Source organism: Chiloscyllium plagiosum, chromosome 46, assembly GCF_004010195.1.
Source record: "Chiloscyllium plagiosum isolate BGI_BamShark_2017 chromosome 46, ASM401019v2, whole genome shotgun sequence".
NCBI classification, from domain to species: Eukaryota; Metazoa; Chordata; class Chondrichthyes; order Orectolobiformes; family Hemiscylliidae; genus Chiloscyllium; species Chiloscyllium plagiosum.
Genome location: NC_057755.1, coordinates 6436147 through 6448319, shown reverse-complemented (window position 1 = coordinate 6448319; position 12173 = coordinate 6436147). Strand labels below are relative to the sequence as shown.

Below are 12173 nucleotides of genomic sequence, written 5' to 3'. Positions count from 1 at the left end.
TGTGTTAGGCATTCCACCCCCTCTCTCTCTCTCTCTCTCTCTCTGTCTCTCTCTCTCTCCTGTCTACCCCTCCCTAAGTGTTTTGTTCTCTCTGTCCTGTTCTCTCCCTGGGTATTACAGTCTCTCCTGTCTGTCCTCTGTTTCTCTCCCTGGGAGTTTCATTCCCTGGGATCTTTCTCTGTCCTTTGTTCTCTCTGCCTGGGTGTTTCTCTCTCTCTTTCCCTGGTTTCACACTGTGCCTCTCTCTCTCTCCCCCCATCTCTGTCCTTCTGTCTCTCCCCAGGATCTTTCCTTGGCTCACTCTGTGTCCCTCCCTCAGTCTCTGTCCCTCATCTCACTCGCTTTCTCTACTCCCTTTCTCTCTGTCCCTCATTTCACTCGCTTTCTCTCCCCCTCCCTATCTGTCCCTCCCTCCCTCTGTCCTGCTGTTCCTGTCCCAGGGTAGATTTGAACTCAGGAGCACTTGGTGCCGCACATGCTGTTATCACAGTGGGATCTTGCTGTTCCCTGTGTCTCCCTTTGTTGTCCCAATGGTGAGTGGGGGTGGGGGTGGGGGAGAAAAAGCCCCTTTCTCACTGAGAAAGGTGGAGGGGGAGCATGGGATCTTGCTGTGCATGAAAAAGCACACAGTTTAAAGGCCAGTCAGTCAGTGTGCATCCTCCCCGTGCCCTACCCCCTCCAGCCCAGGGGCGAGGGCCCAGTGAAGGTGGGGAGGGGAGGGGAGATGGTTATTGTACATGATGGAGACACAAAGGGGGCTTTTATATCTAGTGGGGCGATGCAGGTAGGAATGGCAGAGGGGGCAGTATGGAGAAAGGGCAATTAGACCAGGGCAAGGTGGGGGTGCGCAAAATGTTTGAGGGAAAGTGCAAGAGTTGGGTGGGGTAAAAACTCTAGGGATGGCCAAAAATGCTGGGGCAGAAAACTGGAGTTGGGGTCGGTGGGGGAGGAAGTTGCTCAATTGAGGCAGTTTCAAAAAACTGGGGAGGAACAAAAAAAATGGAGCGGGACAAAATGAGAGAAAATATATTACCCCAGCTCCCATTTTTGACTCCCCCAGTTCTGGGCACAATTGGCAGGGGGCAAGATTGTTGGGGTGATTCTGGAAGTGTACAATTTGACTGGGGGGCAAAATTGAGAGATGCAAAATAGTGGATGATACAGGTTGGGGGACATCAACTATGGAAGGGGGATCTATGGGAAGATCAGTGTATGGAGGGGAATAAAGCTACACCAGGAGGGGGCAATTAGGCAGGAGGGCGTGGGAGGAGGGGAAGATTTGGTGGGGACTGTGAAACTGGGGACGGACAGAACATCCAGGGGGTGGCAATAGGTGGAGAGTATTTGGGGAAAGGGACAAACTGGGGTAGGGGTTCGAGTGTCAGATAAAGCCCCTTTCTCAGTGAGTGGGTGGAGCGACAGGGAATGGCAGGGGACTGGGATCTTGCTGTGCATCCCCATGGTCAGTCTCTGCATGCACTCACTGTGTGGTGGCAGGATGGGGTAGCAGGGAGGAGAGGTCTCCCCAGGAAATCGGATTTAATGAGGGCCATTCGGGGGCAAATCCTGAGGCCCCACATCATTTCACGGGGTGGAGAGGGTAGGCACGATGAGCCGAACATCCTCTTCCTGGTGTGTAAGGCGTCAGAGATTTTGGGACTGGGATCTTGCTGTGCGTCGATGAAGCTGGGGTGGGCGGTACAGTCACAGGCAGGTCTTTCCACACAGACTCATTTAGCCAAAGTTCAGGGGGTGGGCTTTCATGGAATATAGGACACAGGGTTGTTAAAAGGGGCTTTTATGTGGGGTGGTATAATGGCGTGGGAGGATCAGAGTCAAAAGGGACACTGCACTGGGAGAGGGGGCCAAAAAGCAGGGTGTGAGAAATGGGAGGGGTGTCACATAATTGGTGTAGAAGCAAAACTTGGGAAGGGGCAGAAAAACAGAGGGGTTTAGAAAGTGAGGGCAACTGTATTCGGGTAAACAAACAAGGTCTTTTCCCTGCGGTGTGGGAGTCCAGAACTGGGGGGCATAAGTTCAGGGGGAGAGGGAAACATTTAAAAGAGACCTAAGTGGCGACGTGTTCACGTAGTGGGTGGTGCGTGTATTGGAATGAGCTGCCAGAGGAAGTGGTGGAGGCTGGAACAATTACAACAATTGAAAGGCATTTGGATGGGTCTATGAACAGGAAGGGTTTAGAGGGATATGGGTAAGGTGCCGGGATATGCGGCAAAATTAGCGCAGAACATCTGTTCAGTATGGATGGAAGGGTCTATTTAGGTGCCATTCATCTCCACGACTGTCTCACTGTCTGGTTAGCTCGGGCCTCTGCGTGACTTATCAATATTTCGTTTCAGCATGTTGGACTCCTGGTTCATATTTGAATGGCAACGTGCAAGTCATCACAACTTTCCAATCATTTCAGTCAAAGTGCACCAAAGCTCGATGTTTTTTTTTAACTGGGGCTCGAACCCAAGGCTATCGATATACAACACAAACATGAGAACCACTACACTAAGGAACTAACAGCCAAGCCGCCTGCTCCCAGAAACACTGGTGTCGGTATTGGAGTTGATTTGGAACCAAAGTGTTTCGGAGCACCTTCTTCAGTTCGCTCCCTGTCCTTCCTCTGTCTTTAAATAAACCTGCTGGAGTATAAACCGGCGTGGTGTGATTTTAACTTTGTCCAACCCAGTCCAACAGCGGCACTTACTCCTCATACATTTTGCTTCAGACGTTCTGTTGCAGCCATTTGGAAAACGGAGTTTATTTCAGAGATCAGGTTGCAGTGAATTGCAATTTGCGATTTGTGACGATGTCTCACTGGGCTGGAAACATTAACCATCGTGGAAGGAGAGGTAAACAGTGAGAAAGGAACTCTGTGCGAGAAACCCATAAAATAGGTCAATGTAATATTCTCTGTTTACCAGTGTGTGTCACTGTGTTAGTGGCTAATGACTAGAGCCCGGATAGCTCAGTCGGTAGAGCATCAGACTTTTAATCTGAGGGTCCAGGGTTCAAGTCCCTGTTCGGGCGTTGCTTTTAAATCGGATTTCCGTGTTCTGTGACCAAACAATCAATGCGTGACAGGTTTAAACCTGATTTGTGTCTGATGAAGGGCTCTTGCCCGAAACGTCGATTTTACTGCTCTTCGGATGCTGCCTGAACTGCTGTGCTTTTCCAGCACCACTCTAATCTAGACTCTGGTTTCCAGCATCTGCAGTCATTGTTTTTACCTAGTTGATTTAAACCTGATTTGTTTCAAGTCTCGAAAGACAGAAGAGCAGGCCAGCTGAACTCGAACTCATTCTTAGTAGCGTCCACGTAAGACTCCCCCAGGTTAAAATGCTCCAATTCCTTCTGTAGTATTCATTTAGGAGAGTTGAAGTGTTATTTTTGCATTTGGACTGTGGAGTGTGTTTGGAAATGGCTGTGTTACAGAAACACACTGGATAGTGAAGACAAAAGCCAAAAGAAGTGCGGATGACAGCAATCAGAAACAACATCAGAAATTGCTGGAACTGTGAGCATCTCTGGTGAGAACTCAGAGTTACCCTTCGGGACAAGTGTTTCTTTCTCATGAGTTTGAGTGAGATATCTTCGTAATATTGTTTCATAGAATAGAATCATAGAACCTCAACAATGTGGAAACAGGCCCTTCGGTCCAACAGGTTTACACCGGCCCTCCAAGAGTAACTCACCCAGACGCATTCCCCTACCCTATTACTGTACATTTACCCGTGTCTAATGCACCTCACCTACACATCCCTGAACACTATGGGAAATTTAGCATAGCTAATTCACCTAGCCTGCCCATCTTTGGATTGTGGGAGGAAACTGGAACACCTGGAGGAAACCTATACAGACACAGGGTGAATGTGCAAACTCCACACAGATAATCGACTAAGTCTGAAATTGAAGCCAGATCCCTGGCACAGTGAGGCAGCAGTGCTAACCACTGAGCCACTATGCCGTATCTTGTAAGGTCATAAGAAATAGGAGCACGAGGATGTCATTTGGCCCCTCCAGGTAGTTTGCCATTTAAGAATTGTATGGTTGATCCATGCAATGATCCACAGCCTTAACTACACTTCCCTAAAGCTAGTTTTCGCCTTTTAAGTAATCGAATTTTTGTTATCCCTTCCAAAATGAATTCCAGGAATGAAAGGACTTCGTATATATTTGAGCAGTGGCTAAACCCGAGATACCACACGTGTAGTATCTCCCACCTGTCCCCCTCCTGTAACCAGAAGAAAAAAGACTCTAAGGTAAGGTTTTTATTTTATTTTTGCTTGTTCCTTTCTACCATGTATTTAAGTGCATTGTTTGGTTTTCGTTAGTTGATATACGGCTAAGCTTACAATGACATGGGACCTCAGACCCGTGGCATGTGCCTCTTGCTTAATGAGGGAGCTCAGGGACGTGGCTGACTAACCTGAGGCTTAGACCTGGAAGAAGTGTCCAGCTGCAGCTTTTGTTTGACTACATGATGGCTCTGGAACAGCGGATGGACTCACTGTGGAGCATCCGCGATTCTGAAGAGGTCGTGGATAGCACGTTTAGTGAATTAGTCACACCACAGGTTTGAATGGCTGAGGGAGACAGTTACTGAGTGACCGAAAAGCAGAAAAAAGATTGGGAAGGCAGTTCAGGTGTCCCCTGCGGTCATCTCCCTCCAAAACAGGCATACCACTTTGGATACTGTTAGGGGAGATGGCTCACCAGGGGAGGGCAGCATTTGCCAAAATCATGGCACTGTGGTGGGCACAGCTTTACATTACATTACATTACAGTGTGGAAAAGGCCCGCCGCCCACAGCGTGCGGTCCAAAGGGAAGAACACTAAACTGGTCGAAGGCCAATCGTATCAAAATTCGGCAGGAGCTGGGAAATGTGAATTGGACGCAGCGATTCGAAGAGAAGTCCACATTTGATATGTGGGAGTCTTTCAAAGATAGGTTAAAGATAGTGCAGGATTGGCATGTCCCATTGAAGTCAAAGGATAGGAAAGGCATGATTCGTGAATGGTGGATGACAGGAGAAATCGTACAGCTAGTCAAGAGGAAAAGGGAAGCTTATATAAGGTCCAGGCAGCTAAGAAGAGAATAAGCCCTGGAGAAATATCGGAAGAGAAGGACCAGTCCTAAACGAGGCTAAAAGGGGCATGAAATAGCTTTCGCGAGCAGAATTAAGGAAAATCCCACAGCTGTTCAGAAGGGCGGGAAAAAGTCTCGTAGGGTTGTAGTCATAGGGGATTCTATTGTCAGGTGAGCAGATAGGTGGTTCTGTGGCCAAAGCGGGACTCCTGGATGGTATGACACCCAGGTGCTCGTGTCAGGAATGTCACTGATTGACTGCAGAGCATTCGGAAAGGGGAGGGTGAACAGCCAGTTACCTTGCTATGTATAGGCACCAACAATAAAAGTAAAAAACGAGATGACGACCTGAAAGCTTCATTTTTGCAGCTGGAATAGAAGTTCAAAAGGAGGACCTCAAATGTAGTGATCTCGTGCTAGAGAGTGTAGAAATGAAAAAAAAGGCCGGATGAACACGTGACGTGAGGAATGGTGTGGGAGAGAGGGGTTCAGATTTATTGGACTTTGGGACCGGTTCTGAGGAAGATAGGTCTATTACAAAATGGATGGTCGACGTCTGAACCAGACTGGAGCTAATGTTCTGGGGTGGGGGTGGGGGGTGGGGGTGGGGTTGTTACTGCTGTTGGGGAGGTATTACACTAATACATCAGTGGGCTGGGAACCAGAAGAGTAGAAAAGTAGACAGCGAGTTGGAACCTGGAGACTGTAAGAATCATGATAGTATTAATAAGGGGAAGATTAAGTAGATAACAGATGAATGCAAAAGGGTCTGGTGGCCTGAAGTGCATCTACTTTTGTGCAAGGAGTACAGTGGGTATGCAGATGAACTTTGGGCTTGGATTGAAGGCTGGGAGTGTGACATTATTGTAATCATAGAGACTTGGTTGAAGGAAGGGCATGATTGGCAACGAACTGTTCCAGGATATAGACGCTTCAGACAGGAGAGGGAGGGAAGTAGTAGGGCGGGGGGTTGGGGGAGTGGGGTGGAGTTGTGTTGCTGGTCAGGGATGATATCATGGCTGTGCTAAAGGAGGACACTATGGAGCACTCGAGTAATGAGGCATTATGGGTTGAGCTGAGAAATAAGAAGGGTGCAGTTAAACTGTTGGGTCTGTATTACAGGCCTTCTAACATTGAGCGTTAGGTAGAAGAACAAATAGGTAAACCGATTATGGAAAGATGGAGAGGCAATAGGGTGGTGGTGATGGGAGACTTTACTTTTCCCAACATTGAATGGGATGCACTTAGTGTCAGAGGTCTGGATGGGATTGAATTTGTAAGAAGTGCCCAGGAGAGTCTTTTAGAGCAGTATGTCAATAGTCCGATGGAGAAAGGGGCCATATTGGACCTGGTGTTGGGGAATGACCCAGTCCATGTGGTAGAAGTTGCAGTGGCGGATTTCTTTGGGAATAATGACCACAAATTTATAAGACTTAGAACATCTGTTGACAAGGATGAATGCGGTCCAAAGGGAAGAACACTAAACTGGTCGAAGGCCAATCGTATCAAAATTCGGCAGGAGCTGGGAAATGTGAATTGGACGCAGCGATTCGAAGAGAAGTCTACATTTGATATGTGGGAGTCTTTCAAAGATAGGTTAAAGGTAGTGCAGGATTGGCATGTCCCATTGAAGTCAAAGGATAGGAAAGGCATGATTCGCGAATGGTGGATGACAGGAGAAATCGTACAGCTAGTCAAGAGGAAAAGGGAAGCTTATATAAGGTCCAGGCAGCTAAGAAGAGAATAGGCCCTGGAGAAATATCGGAAGAGAAGGACCAGTCCTAAACGAGGCTAAAGGGGGCATGAAATAGCTTTCGCGAGCAGAATTAAGGAAAATCCCAAAGCCCTTTATTCTTACATAAGAAGTAAGTTGGTAAGTAGAGAAATATTTGTTCCATTAAAGGATAATGAAGAAAGGCTGTGTGTCGAATCTGAGAGAATAGATGAGATTTTGAATGATTATTTTGCATCAGTGTTCACTGAGGAGAGGGACATGATGAATGTTGAGATTAAAGACAGAAGTTTGATTCGCCTGGATCACATTGAAATAAGCAGGGAAGATGTGTTGGCTAGGGTAGAGATTACTAATGTGGACAAGACCCCAGGACCAGATGGGAACTATCCCAGGTTGCTGAGGGCGGCAACAGAGGAAATATCTGGGGCCCTGACAGATATCTTTGTGACATCCTTAAACACAGGTCAGGTGCCAGAGGACTGGAGGATTGCTCATGTTGTCCCCCTGTACAAGAAGGGTAGTAAGGATATTCCAGGTAACTACAGACCAGTGGGCCTGACGTAGGTGGAGGGAAAGTTGCTGGAGAAGGTACTGAGGGATAGGATCTATGTATATTTAGAAAGAATGGGCTTATCAGTGCTATGTAACATGGTTTTGTGCGGGGGAGATCGTGCCTTACCAGCTTTATAGAGTTCTTTGAGGAAGTGACCAAGTTGTTAGATGAATGAAGGGTTATTAATGTCATATACATGGACTTTAGTAAGGCGTTTGATAAGGTTCCCCTTGGTAAACTAATAGAGAAAGTGAAGTCACATGGTGTGCAGGATGTTCTAGTTAGGTGGATAAAGAGCTGGTTGAGCAACAGGAGACAGAGAGTAGTAGTTGAAGGGAGTTTGTCGAAATGGAGAAAGGTGACCAGTGGTGTTCCACAGGTATCAGTGCCGGGGCCACTGTTGTTTGTGATAGACATCAATGATCTGGAAGAGGTCACTGTTGGTATGATCAGCAAGTTTACAGATGACACGAAGATTGGTGGAGTAGCAGAAAGCATAAGAGACTGTCAAAGAATACAGGAAAACATAGATAGACGGGGAGGGTCAGGCAGAAGAGGTTGAATCCAGGCAAATGTGAGATGTTGCATTTTCGGAGGTCTAATTCTAGAGCGAATTACACAGTGAATGGAAGAACCTTGGGAAAAATTGATGAGCAAAGAGATCTGGGAGTGCAGGTCCATTGTATACTGAAGGTTCCTGCACAGGTGGATAGAGTGGTCAAGAAGACATATAGTATGCTTGTCTTCATTGGATAGGGTATTGAGAAAAAGAGCTGGCAGGTCATATTAAAATTGTACATGACGTTGTTTCGGACGCATTTAGAATACTGCTTACAGTTCTGCTTGCTTTGGAGAGGGTTGACTGGGATGTTGACTGGTGTGGAATGTGCTAGCTATGACGAGAGGTTGAGTAGGTTAGGTTTGTTTTCATTAGAAAAAAGAAGTTTTTGATGGGGGTCCTGATTGAGGTCGACAAAATCATGAAGGGTATGGACAGGGTAGATAGAGATAAGCTTTTTCCCAGGATGAAAGATTCAATAACGAAAGGTCACGCTTTCAAAGCGAGAGGTATAACGTTTAAGAGGGATACATGTGTCAAGTACTTCACACAGAGGGTGTGGGTGCTTGGAACGCGTTGCCAGCTGAGGTCGGGGGGAAGGCTCTGTAAATTCATCTAAGATGTGCCTGGACAGATGCATGAGTAGATGGAGAGCAGAGGGATACAGATGGTAAGAGTTGGGTGACAGGTTTAGACAGTAGACTTGGATCGGCTCAGATTTGGAGGGCTGAAGGCCGTATTCCTGGTCTTAAATTTGCTTTGTTCTTGGTTTGATCTCTTTGCTGATCTCAATGCTTCTTAAACGTTGCTGTAGTGTGTGCTTCCACCACCTGCCCTGGAAGAGCATTTCACTCAGCTACACCCTCTGCATAAATAGTTGGCCTTGCAGATCCCATTTAAACTTTCCTCCAAGTGCATCATCACCAACGAACGCTCATACTTAATACCGCATTGAAAAATGAATTGACGTGAGGGTCATATGGCAGATCAATCTTTCGATTCAGCGTGTTGGATTCTAGGTTCCCATTAGAAATGCCACATGCAAACAAATCACAATTTCCCAACTCATTTCATGCCAATGTGTACCAATACGTGATGGTTCCTCTGGTGCGTGAACCCAAAGGACGCAGACATGATAACCACTACACTATGGAACCTGCACAGCCCTCTGTGCAAATGCGTGGAATGCCGGTGCCTGTGTTTTATGTAGTTTGAAGACAGAATCTTTTGGATTCTCACAATTTCTTCAGTTCTCCCGCTGTCCTTCCTGTGCTTTCAAATACTCACCACACGAGTCACCAGTTGTGAACCTTGAAAAGTTCAGAGCCCAGTTACAAAAACGTTGTCCGGATTGGAGGATTTGAGCTACAGAGAGAGGCTGAATAGGCTGGGACTGTTTTCTCTGGAAGTTTGGATGCTTAGGGTCACCTTTTCAAGGTTTACAATGTCACGAGGGGCATGGATAGGAAAAATAAAAAGTCTTTTCCCTGGGTTGGGGGAGTCCAGAACTAGAGGGCATAGGTTGAGTGTGAGAATAGAAAAAAAAATTAAAAGGGACTGAAGGGCAGCGATTTCACAGAGAGAGTGGTGCGTGTATGGACTGAGCTGACAGAGGAAGTTGTGTTGGCTGGTACAATTACAGCATGTAAAAGTCATGAGGATGAGAAGATGACCAGGAAGGTTTAGAGGGATATAGGTAAAATGCTGGCAAATGGAACTAAATTAGGTAAGGATATCTGGCCAGCATGATGTAGTTGGACGGAAGGATCTATTTCAGGGCCTCATATTTCTATGACTGTCTCACTGTTTGGCCCACTGGGGCCTCTGTGTGACATATCAATCTTTGAAGTCAGCGCACTGAGTTCTTGGTTCACAGTGGAATGCCAACATGCAAGCCATCACAATTTACGAACTCATTTCAGTCAAGGTACAAATATGCAACGGTCTGACTGGATCTCGAATCCAAAAACTTCTGCGCCTAAAGCAGACGTGATAACCACTACAGTATGGAACCTAACAATGGTGCATCAAACGTGTGAACCACCGGTGCCCGTGTTTGACTTGATTTGGAACCAGACGGTGTTGGAGCACTGCCCCTTCTTCAGTTTGCTCGCTGTCCTTCCTGTGAGTTGAAATAACCCTGTTGGACTATAACCCGGTGTGGTGTGATTTTTGACTTTGTCCAACCCAGTCCAACAGGGGCGCTTACACGTCATGTGTTTTGCTTGACATGTTTGGCTTGCAGCCATTTGGAAGATGGATTTTTTTTCGCGAGCACTGAGAGTCTCACTGAACTGAAAACATTAACCATGTTTTCTCTCGAAAGTTGGTGCCAGATATGTTGATTTCCATGATAAATTTGTGTCCTTCTTGTTATGAATGCGTTTGGAAGGCTTGAGCTGGAATTGATGAATTTACTTTGTGATTTCAGAAAGCAACCTGCAGGCCAACTGCAGCGAAAGAAAAAGATGATAGAGTGTGGAATTGGTAGATGACTGGAGATGCATTGGTGCCAGTGAACTGCCAATGTGAACACATTGTGGGAATAGGGGGAAGCAATGAGAAAGGAAATGTGTGCGACAAACCGATAAAGATAAAAGTAAATCAGTGCAATATTTTCGGTTCACCAGAGTGCGTCACTACAGCAGCAGTCTTAACTGAACTTGAATAGCTCAGTTGATAGAATATCCGACTTGAATATAATAGCCCAGGGTTCAACTCCCTGCTCGAATGTTGCTATTAAATCTGATACCTCAGTCATATATCAAGCGTATTTAAACCTGATTTGTTTCAATTTTCGCAAGACAAAAATGCCCAGAAACAGCAGTGGAGCTCCATTCGAACTCATTCTTAGCAATTTCTGGATTAGTGGAGCTGGAAGAGCACAGCAGTTCAGGCAGCATGCAAGGAGCTTCGTGCTCTTCCAGCACCACTAATCCAGAATCTGGTTTCCAGCATCTGCAGTCATTGTTTTTACCTCATTCTTAGCAACGTCCACATAACACTCCCACAGGTTAAATGTTTCAATTTCTTCGGTAGTATTTATCTGGGAGGGTTGAAGTGTTATTTTTGTGCTTGAACTGTGGGGAGTATGTGGTAAATGGCTGTGTTACAGAAAAACACTGGACAGAGAAGATAAAAGCCGAAAGGAGTGCGGATGCTGTTAATGAGAAATAAAGATCAGACATCGCTGGAAAAGGAAGTAACTATGGTAGAATCTGTGGAGAGAAATCAGAGTTACGCTTTTGAGTCGAGTGACTCTTTCTCAAGAGTTTGACTGAGATTTCTTCTTAATTTGATTTCTTGTTTCCAAACAGATTAGGTATCGACGTAGGTCAAAATGTGAATTTTTCAGATCTGTGAGAGATCCTTGAACACAGTAGCCTTGAACACATTAATCGCTGGTTTCCTACTTGCGCAACAATACATCACAGCAACAGGTCCTTGAGCCCACCATCTTTGAGCTAAACGTGATGACATTTGAAACTAACCCTACCTGCCTACATTCAGTATCTTTATTCTCTACCTGGTCATGCATCTGTCTAAATGCTTCTTAATCGTTGTTGTAGTGTGCACTTCCACCAGCTACCCTGGCAGCGCATTTCACTCAGCTACACCCTCTGTATAAATAGCTGGGCTTGCAGATCCCATTTAAATTTTCTGTCTCCCACCTTCAACATATATCCAGTAATATTTCACATTTCCACTCTGGGGAAAAAAAATAGACACTCCACCGTTTCCATGTCCCTCATCATTGTTTCGAGTTCTATCAGGTCGGCCCTCAGCCTCCAATGTTCTGGCAAAAAACAATCCAAGTTTGTCCTCTCTCTCCTTATAGATAAGGCACACCACTGCAGACTACATCCTAGTAAACACCTTTTGCTTCATCTCCAGTGCCTCGCTACACTGTCGTGCTGAATCCTATAAACAATGCTCTAAATGTGGTGGAACTAAAGCTTCATCGAATTGCATCATTACCAGTGAATGCTCAGACTCAATGCCTTATTGAAGAAGGTTTTGACGTGAGAGTCATGTGACAAGTGGATCTCTCGATTCAGCGTGTTGGATTCTTGGTTCACATAAGAAGGTCGCGATGTGGCCTCCTCTATACTGGGGCCCGATGTGGCCTCCTCTATATTGGGGAGGCAGGCCGCCTACTTGCGGAATGTTTCAGGGAACACCTCTGGGACACCCGGACCAACCAACCCAACCACCCCATAGCCCAACACTT

At 46.2% G+C, this 12173-nt stretch overlaps 1 non-coding gene across 1 annotated transcript; it reads left to right on the top strand.

Annotated features, from left to right (window-relative positions):
- The first annotated feature begins 2963 nt into the window (after positions 1–2963).
- On the top strand, positions 2964–3036 carry trnak-uuu. The gene has a single exon. It is a non-coding gene; the product is annotated as a tRNA-Lys (tRNA).
- Positions 3037–12173: the final 9137 nt, after the last annotated feature.